Below are 10,450 nucleotides of genomic sequence, written 5' to 3' on the forward strand. Positions count from 1 at the left end.
TATGATCCCAATTCATGTTCTAGGGGCAAAAGGGAAAGTCACTTTAAAGCAAAAAATGAACAGCGACAAACAAAAGTGAACCTATACTGAGTCCCAGCACACAAAACACAAAGTAAGATTTCCAATACATTTATTTACAATAAGTGATAAATACAGTGCAAAAAGAATCCTAAACAAACAGCTCCAAAAGAAAAAGAAATGAAGCGTGTTCTTCAGGAGCAGGTAAAGCCAAAACAAACAAAAGATCACTAGCCGGTAGATGGACAACCTAATTAACCTGACAACAATAAACAACACAACTCTTACCTTACTTCCTAACTAACAAAAAAACAAAACAAACAAACAAACAAACAAACAAAACAAAAAAAAAAAACAGGAGAAAAGAAAAATGGCACCCACTCCCTACTGCTCCAACACTCAACAATGGGCAAACAATTCAAAGCTGTACACTACAGCCACAAGACATTTAAGTTGACCTCGGTTTAAGCTTAACACATCAAAGCTGCCACTACAGCCGTAACAACACATTTAAGCTTCACATACACCAACAAGAGCAACACTCCAAGTCTGGTAACACAACAGTCTCAGGCTCTTGGGAGAAGAACTCTCTCCCAGTCTCTCTCTCCGGCTCTGCTTGAATACTGGATCCTCTTGCCATTGATGAGGAACAGCTGGTAGGTCCCATCACCTAGATGAGGACAGGGAGGAGCACAGGAAATTGGACAAAACATACAACAAAACTACAACTCCCAGCAGGCCGTTGGGTCCATTGGCAGCACACACACTCAATAAATCAATGAGTGACACTTACACATTATAAAACACAAATGCATACGCCCTGGGACGCAACACCAGTCAAATTAAATCATTAAAGGAAAATCCATCTTTCCAGTGCATACACAGAAAGCGGCATCAGATCTGGCATTCACTGTATTTACAATTGCATAAATAAAGCTATGAGATCGTTACAATTATAATATATTATAAAATATAAAAATAATAGATCACAATACTGTAGTTTATAGCCTAGGCTACTATATTTTAATCAAATAAATGCAGTCTGGGGGAGCGCATGAGACTTATTTCAAAAACATAAAAAAATCCAACTGACACACACACACACACACACACACACACACACAAGTTTCAAGTTTTGAAAAAAATACAACAACAAACAGTAATATTGTAAAGTCTTATAACAATTGAATTTAAAATTATATTGGATTATGTAACTGTTCACAAAATTCAGGGTTCAATCGCTTTCTGTTGTTGCATTGAGACTCTGGTAGGGCTTTATTTTGAAATTCTAGTCAGCAAAATAGAGGGAAAACAAACAATATTGACAATATTGGTTATAAAATGTTACTCACCATGTTAATTTATTGTTAATTTGACTGTTTCGTTCCGTTCGCCTTACATACTTGATCATCGTGAGGTAAACATTACCTACGCCAATAGGAGGCGCTTAATAACAGTGACGTACGCCAATAGCAGCTGCAGAGCAGAAGCAATGTGGGAAATGCCGACTGTTTTAAGGAATAAACGCAGAATTTTTTGTTCTTATCGTGTTCAACACAATCTACACTCGATCGCGCGAGGATCTCCATCGTAAAAAATCGCAACTTGAATTTTTTTTTAGTTACCGTCGAAGTGAAAGACGGGTCCAGTCTGTGGTATAAATAGCTGCCGAGCGCCCTTTACTATTGTCGTTGAATGCGGACAGGCAGGAACTCACCCATTGATCGCTAGACGGATCGGCTGATCTGGCTGGGCATACTCCCATCGCAGCGCGACGATCTTTTTGCCTTTTTTTTAATACTACATTTAAATAGTCCAAGTAATGGATACTGTACAACAGTGGTCATATGTTTATTTTGTGTGACATGACACCTATTGGTGTTGCCTATGAACAGTATACACTGAATACACTGTGACAGAGGCAAAAAAAAAAAAAATATAGAATAATAATAACAACAATAATGATTATGACCACGCATGCAAAACAGAGAGAGAGAAAAGACTACATTCTATAAGAATAATTACACAATACCCACTGTTACCAGTGTTATGATCCCAATTCATGTTCTAGGGGCAAAAGGGAAAGTCACTTTAAAGCAAAAAATGAACAGCGACAAACAAAAGTGAACCTATACTGAGTCCCAGCACACAAAACACAAAGTAAGATTTCCAATACATTTATTTACAATAAGTGATAAATACAGTGCAAAAAGAATCCTAAACAAACAGCTCCAAAAGAAAAAGAAATGAAGCGTGTTCTTCAGGAGCAGGTAAAGCCAAAACAAACAAAAGATCACTAGCCGGTAGATGGACAACCTAATTAACCTACAACAATAAACAACACAACTCTTACCTTACTTCCTAACTAACAAAAAAACAAAACAAACAAACAAACAAACAAACAAACAAACAAACAAAACAAAAAAAAAAAACAGGAGAAAAGAAAAATGGCACCCACTCCCTACTGCTCCAACACTCAACAATGGGCAAACAATTCAAAGCTGTACACTACAGCCACAAGACATTTAAGTTGACCTCGGTTTAAGCTTAACACATCAAAGCTGCCACTACAGCCGTAACAACACATTTAAGCTTCACATACACCAACAAGAGCAACACTCCAAGTCTGGTAACACAACAGTCTCAGGCTCTTGGGAGAAGAACTCTCTCCCAGTCTCTCTCTCCGGCTCTGCTTGAATACTGGATCCTCTTGCCATTGATGAGGAACAGCTGGTAGGTCCCATCACCTAGATGAGGACAGGGAGGAGCACAGGAAATTGGACAAAACATACAACAAAACTACAACTCCCAGCAGGCCGTTGGGTCCATTGGCAGCACACACACTCAATAAATCAATGAGTGACACTTACACATTATAAAACACAAATGCATACGCCCTGGGACGCAACACCAGTCAAATTAAATCATTAAAGGAAAATCCATCTTTCCAGTGCATACACAGAAAGCGGCATCAGATCTGGCATTCACTGTATTTACAATTGCATAAATAAAGCTATGAGATCGTTACAATTATAATATATTATAAAATATAAAAATAATAGATCACAATACTGTAGTTTATAGCCTAGGCTACTATATTTTAATCAAATAAATGCAGTCTGGGGGAGCGCATGAGACTTATTTCAAAAACATAAAAAAATCCAACTGACACACACACACACACACACACACACACACACACACACACACACACACACACAAGTTTCAAGTTTTGAAAAAAATACAACAACAAACAGTAATATTGTAAAGTCTTATAACAATTGAATTTAAAATTATATTGGATTATGTAACTGTTCACAAAATTCAGGGTTCAATCGCTTTCTGTTGTTGCATTGAGACTCTGGTAGGGCTTTATTTTGAAATTCTAGTCAGCAAAATAGAGGGAAAACAAACAATATTGACAATATTGGTTATAAAATGTTACTCACCATGTTAATTTATTGTTAATTTGACTGTTTCGTTCCGTTCGCCTTACATACTTGATCATCGTGAGGTAAACATTACCTACGCCAATAGGAGGCGCTTAATAACAGTGACGTACGCCAATAGCAGCTGCAGAGCAGAAGCAATGTGGGAAATGCCGACTGTTTTAAGGAATAAACGCAGAATTTTTTGTTCTTATCGTGTTCAACACAATCTACACTCGATCGCGCGAGGATCTCCATCGTAAAAAATCGCAACTTGAATTTTTTTTTAGTTACCGTCGAAGTGAAAGACGGGTCCAGTCTGTGGTATAAATTGCTGCCGAGCGCCCTTTACTATTGTCGTTGAATGCGGACAGGCAGGAACTCACCCATTGATCGCTAGACGGATCGGCTGATCTGGCTGGGCATACTCCCATCGCAGCGCGACGATCTTTTTGGCTTTTTTTTAATACTACATTTAAATAGTCCAAGTAATGGATACTGTACAACAGTGGTCATATGTTTATTTTGTGTGACATGACACCTATTGGTGTTGCCTATGAACAGTATACACTGAATACACTGTGACAGAGGCAAAAAAAAAAAAAATAGAATAATAATAACAACAATAATGATTATGACCACGCATGCAAAACAGAGAGAGAGAAAAGACTACATTCTATAAGAATAATTACACAATACCCACTGTTACCAGTGTTATGATCCCAATTCATGTTCTAGGGGCAAAAGGGAAAGTCACTTTAAAGCAAAAAATGAACAGCGACAAACAAAAGTGAACCTATACTGAGTCCCAGCACACAATACACAAAGTAAGATTTCCAATACATTTATTTACAATAAGTGATAAATACAGTGCAAAAAGAATCCTAAACAAACAGCTCCAAAAGAAAAAGAAATGAAGCGTGTTCTTCAGGAGCAGGTAAAGCCAAAACAAACAAAAGATCACTAGCCGGTAGATGGACAACCTAATTAACCTACAACAATAAACAACACAACTCTTACCTTACTTCCTAACTAACAAAAAAACTAAACAAACAAACAAACAAACAAACAAAAAAAAAAAACAGGAGAAAAGAAAAATGGCACCCACTCCCTACTGCTCCAACACTCAACAATGGGCAAACAATTCAAAGCTGTACACTACAGCCACAAGACATTTAAGTTGACCTCGGTTTAAGCTTAACACATCAAAGCTGCCACTACAGCCGTAACAACACATTTAAGCTTCACATACACCAACAAGAGCAACACTCCAAGTCTGGTAACACAACAGTCTCAGGCTCTTGGGAGAAGAACTCTCTCCCAGTCTCTCTCTCCGGCTCTGCTTGAATACTGGATCCTCTTGCCATTGATGAGGAACAGCTGGTAGGTCCCATCACCTAGATGAGGACAGGGAGGAGCACAGGAAATTGGACAAAACATACAACAAAACTACAACTCCCAGCAGGCAGTTGGGTCCATTGGCAGCACACACACTCAATAAATCAATGAGTGACACTTACACATTATAAAACACAAATGCATACGCCCTGGGACGCAACACCAGTCAAATTAAATCATTAAAGGAAAATCCATCTTTCCAGTGCATACACAGAAAGCGGCATCAGATCTGGCATTCACTGTATTTACAATTGCATAAATAAAGCTATGAGATCGTTACAATTATAATATATTATAAAATATAAAAATAATAGATCACAATACTGTAGTTTATAGCCTAGGCTACTATATTTTAATCAAATAAATGCAGGCTGGGGGAGCGCATGAGACTTATTTCAAAAACATAAAAAAAATCCAACTGACACACACACACACACACACACACACACACACACACACACACACAAATTTCAAGTTTTGAAAAAAATACAACAACAAACAGTAATATTGTAAAGTCTTATAACAATTGAATTTATAATTATATTGGATTATGTAACTGTTCACAAAATTCAGGGTTCAATCGCTTTCTGTTGTTGCATTGAGACTCTGGTAGGGCTTTATTTTGAAATTCTAGTCAGCAAAATAGAGGGAAAACAAACAATATTTACAATATTGGTTATAAAATGTTACTCACCATGTTAATTTATTGTTAATTTGACTGTTTCGTTCCGTTCGCCTTACATACTTGATCATCGTGAGGTAAACATTACCTACGCCAATAGGAGGCGCTTAATAACAGTGACGTACGCCAATAGCAGCTGCAGAGCAGAAGCAATGTGGGAAATGCCGACTGTTTTAAGGAATAAACGCAGAATTTTTTGTTCTTATCGTGTTCAACACAATCTACACTCGATCGCGCGAGGATCTCCATCGTAAAAAATCGCAACTTGAATTTTTTTTTAGTTACCGTCGAAGTGAAAGACGGGTCCAGTCTGTGGTATAAATTGCTGCCGAGCGCCCTGTACTATTGTCGTTGAATGCGGACAGGCAGGAACTCACCCATTGATCGCTAGACGGATCGGCTGATCTGGCTGGGCATACTCCCATCGCAGCGCGACGATCTTTTTGCCTTTTTTTTAATACTACATTTAAATAGTCCAAGTAATGGATACTGTACAACAGTGGTCATATGTTTATTTTGTGTGACATGACACCTATTGGTGTTGCCTATGAACAGTATACACTGAATACACTGTGACAGAGGCAAAAAAAAAAATATAGAATAATAATAACAACAATAATGATTATGACCACGCATGCAAAACAGAGAGAGAGAAAAGACTACATTCTATAAGAATAATTACACAATACCCACTGTTACCAGTGTTATGATCCCAATTCATGTTCTAGGGGCAAAAGGGAAAGTCACTTTAAAGCAAAAAATGAACAGCGACAAACAAAAGTGAACCTATACTGAGTCCCAGCACACAAAACACAAAGTAAGATTTCCAATACATTTATTTACAATAAGTGATAAATACAGTGCAAAAAGAATCCTAAACAAACAGCTCCAAAAGAAAAAGAAATGAAGCGTGTTCTTCAGGAGCAGGTAAAGCCAAAACAAACAAAAGATCACTAGCCGGTAGATGGACAACCTAATTAACCTACAACAATAAACAACACAACTCTTACCTTACTTCCTAACTAACAAAAAAACAAAACAAACAAACAAACAAACAAAAACAAAAAAACAGGAGAAAAGAAAAATGGCACCCACTCCCTACTGCTCCAACACTCAACAATGGGCAAACAATTCAAAGCTGTACACTACAGCCACAAGACATTTAAGTTGACCTCGGTTTAAGCTTAACACATCAAAGCTGCCACTACAGCCGTAACAACACATTTAAGCTTCACATACACCAACAAGAGCAACACTCCAAGTCTGGTAACACAACAGTCTCAGGCTCTTGGGAGAAGAACTCTCTCCCAGTCTCTCTCTCCGGCTCTGCTTGAATACTGGATCCTCTTGCCATTGATGAGGAACAGCTGGTAGGTCCCATCACCTAGATGAGGACAGGGAGGAGCACAGGAAATTGGACAAAACATACAACAAAACTACAACTCCCAGCAGGCCGTTGGGTCCATTGGCAGCACACACACTCAATAAATCAATGAGTGACACTTACACATTATAAAACACAAATGCATACGCCCTGGGACGCAACACCAGTCAAATTAAATCATTAAAGGAAAATCCATCTTTCCAGTGCATACACAGAAAGCGGCATCAGATCTGGCATTCACTGTATTTACAATTGCATAAATAAAGCTATGAGATCGTTACAATTATAATATATTATAAAATATAAAAATAATAGATCACAATACTGTAGTTTATAGCCTAGGCTACTATATTTTAATCAAATAAATGCAGTCTGGGGGAGCGCATGAGACTTATTTCAAAAACATAAAAAAATCCAACTGACACACACACACACACACACACACACACACACACACACACACAAGTTTCAAGTTTTGAAAAAAATACAACAACAAACAGTAATATTGTAAAGTCTTATAACAATTGAATTTATAATTATATTGGATTATGTAACTGTTCACAAAATTCAGGGTTCAATCGCTTTCTGTTGTTGCATTGAGACTCTGGTAGGGCTTTATTTTGAAATTCTAGTCAGCAAAATAGAGGGAAAACAAACAATATTGACAATATTGGTTATAAAATGTTACTCACCATGTTAATTTATTGTTAATTTGACTGTTTCGTTCCGTTCGCCTTACATACTTGATCATCGTGAGGTAAACATTACCTACGCCAATAGGAGGCGCTTAATAACAGTGACGTACGCCAATAGCAGCTGCAGAGCAGAAGCAATGTGGGAAATGCCGACTGTTTTAAGGAATAAACGCAGAATTTTTTGTTCTTATCGTGTTCAACACAATCTACACTCGATCGCGCGAGGATCTCCATCGTAAAAAATCGCAACTTGAATTTTTTTTTAGTTACCGTCGAAGTGAAAGACGGGTCCAGTCTGTGGTATAAATGGCTGCCGAGCGCCCTTTACTATTGTCGTTGAATGCGGACAGGCAGGAACTCACCCATTGATCGCTAGACGGATCGGCTGATCTGGTTGGGCATACTCCCATCGCAACGCGACGATCTTTTTGGCTTTTTTTTTAATACTACATTTAAATAGTCCAAGTAATGGATACTGTACAACAGTGGTCATATGTTTATTTTGTGGGACATGACACCTATTGGTGTTGCCTATGAACAGTATACACTGAATACACTGTGACAGAGGCAAAAAAATATATATAGAATAATAATAACAACAATAATGATTATGACCACGCATGCAAAACAGAGAGAGAGAAAAGACTACATTCTATAAGAATAATTACACAATACCCACTGTTACCAGTGTTATGTTCCCAATTCATGTTCTAGGGGCAAAAGGGAAAGTCACTTTAAAGCAAAAAATGAACAGCGACAAACAAAAGTGAACCTATACTGAGTCCCAGCACACAATACACAAAGTAAGATTTCCAATACATTTATTTACAATAAGTGATAAATACAGTGCAAAAAGAATCCTAAACAAACAGCTCCAAAAGAAAAAGAAATGAAGCGTGTTCTTCAGGAGCAGGTAAAGCCAAAACAAACAAAAGATCACTAGCCGGTAGATGGACAACCTAATTAACCTACAACAATAAACAACACAACTCTTACCTTACTTCCTAACTAACAAAAAAACAAAACAAACAAACAAACAAAAAAAAAAAACAGGAGAAAAGAAAAATGGCACCCACTCCCTACTGCTCCAACACTCAACAATGGGCAAACAATTCAAAGCTGTACACTACAGCCACAAGACATTTAAGTTGACCTCGGTTTAAGCTTAACACATCAAAGCTGCCACTACAGCCGTAACAACACATTTAAGCTTCACATACACCAACAAGAGCAACACTCCAAGTCTGGTAACACAACAGTCTCAGGCTCTTGGGAGAAGAACTCTCTCCCAGTCTCTCTCTCCGGCTCTGCTTGAATACTGGATCCTCTTGCCATTGATGAGGAACAGCTGGTAGGTCCCATCACCTAGATGAGGACAGGGAGGAGCACAGGAAATTGGACAAAACATACAACAAAACTACAACTCCCAGCAGGCCGTTGGGTCCATTGGCAGCACACACACTCAATAAATCAATGAGTGACACTTACACATTATAAAACACAAATGCATACGCCCTGGGACGCAACACCAGTCAAATTAAATCATTAAAGGAAAATCCATCTTTCCAGTGCATACACAGAAAGCGGCATCAGATCTGGCATTCACTGTATTTACAATTGCATAAATAAAGCTATGAGATCGTTACAATTATAATATATTATAAAATATAAAAATAATAGATCACAATACTGTAGTTTATAGCCTAGGCTACTATATTTTAATCAAATAAATGCAGTCTGGGGGAGCGCATGAGACTTATTTCAAAAACATAAAAAAATCCAACTGACACACACACACACACACATATGTCTGGTTTACTATCTTTGTGGGGACTCTCCATAGACTTAATGGTTTTTATACTGTACAAACAGTATATTCTATCTCCTTACACTAACCCTACCCCTAAACCTACCCATCACAGAACACTTTCTGCATTTTTACATTTCCAAAAAAACCTCATTCTGTATGATTTATAAGCTTGTTTACCCATGGGGACCTCTATTTAGGTCCCCACTGTGACACGAGTCCCCATGAGTCTGTGTGCATTCAGGTTGAAGTCCCCACCGGGATAGAAAAACAGGTACACACACACACACACACACACACACACAAGTTTCAAGTTTTGAAAAAAATACAACAACAAACAGTAATATTGTAAAGTCTTATAACAATTGAATTTATAATTATATTGGATTATGTAACTGTTCACAAAATTCAGGGTTCAATCGCTTTCTGTTGTTGCATTGAGACTCTGGTAGGGCTTTATTTTGAAATTCTAGTCAGCAAAATAGAGGGAAAACAAACAATATTGACAATATTGGTTATAAAATGTTACTCACCATGTTAATTTATTGTTAATTTGACTGTTTCGTTCCGTTCGCCTTACATACTTGATCATCGTGAGGTAAACATTACCTACGCCAATAGGAGGCGCTTAATAACAGTGACGTACGCCAATAGCAGCTGCAGAGCAGAAGCAATGTGGGAAATGCCGACTGTTTTAAGGAATAAACGCAGAATTTTTTGTTCTTATCGTGTTCATCACAATCTACACTCGATCGCGCGAGGATCTCCATCGTAAAAAATCGCAACTTGAATTTTTTTTTAGTTACCGTCGAAGTGAAAGACGGGTCCAGTCTGTGGTATAAATGGCTGCCGAGCGCCCTTTACTATTGTCGTTGAATGCGGACAGGCAGGAACTCACCCATTGATCGCTAGACGGATCGGCTAATCTGGCTGGGCATACTCCCATCGCAGCGCGACGATCTTTTTGGCTTTTTTTTTAATACTACATTTAAATAGTCCAAGTAATGGATACTGTACAACAGTGGTCATATGTTTATT

This window comes from Leuciscus leuciscus (assembly GCF_965113295.1).
Source record: "Leuciscus leuciscus genome assembly, chromosome: 1".
Taxonomy (NCBI): Eukaryota; Metazoa; Chordata; class Actinopteri; order Cypriniformes; family Leuciscidae; genus Leuciscus; species Leuciscus leuciscus.